The sequence below is a fragment of the Pteropus alecto genome, unplaced genomic scaffold (assembly GCF_000325575.1).
Source record: "Pteropus alecto unplaced genomic scaffold, ASM32557v1 scaffold272, whole genome shotgun sequence".
Lineage (NCBI taxonomy): Eukaryota > Metazoa > Chordata > Mammalia > Chiroptera > Pteropodidae > Pteropus > Pteropus alecto.
Window position 1 is genome coordinate 392,750 of NW_006432452.1, and position 798 is coordinate 393,547.

Sequence of the window (798 nt, forward strand, 5' to 3'; positions counted from 1 at the left end):
TTATCTGTTTTTTTTTTTCTGGCTTTTTTGAAATATAATATTAGCTGCTTGTATTTATATTTTACAATTCGATGAGTCTTTTTCTTTTTTCAATTGTAGTTGGCATACAATAATATACCAGTTTCAGTTGTACAGCATAATGATCAGAGATCTACATAACTTGCAAAGCGATCACCTCACTAAATCTAGTACCCCTCTTCACCCTTGCATATTTATTACATTATTAACGATCTTCCCCATGCTACTCTCTACATCGCCATGTCTATTCTGCAACTATCCATTTGTACCCCTTAATCTCTTTGCCTTTTTTTTGCTATCCCCACAACCCCCCTCTTATCTAGTATCCCTCAAAATATTCTCTATATTTATGAGTTTATTTCCACTTTTGTTATTGTTATTGATTTTGTTTTTTAGATTCCACATGTATGTGAAATCATGCGATTATTTGTCTTTCTCTATCCAACGCAATTCATTCAGCACAATACCCTCTAGATCCATCAAGGAAACATTGCTTTCTATCTCCTTCCTTTTAGTCTGCGTGTCTTTTAATCTGAAGTGAGTATCACGTAGGCAGTATATGTAGGGGTCTTGTTTTCTTATCCATTCAGCCACTCTATCCTTTGGTTGGAGCATTTAATTCTTTTCCATTTGAGATACTTGTTGATAGGAATGTAGTTATTTCCATTCTTTAATCCTCTTTTTGATACATATTTTTTCTTCTTAAAGGAGTTTCTCCAACATTTCCTGTAATACTGGCTTGGTGGTGATAAATTTCTTCAGCTTTTTTTTTTTTTTTTT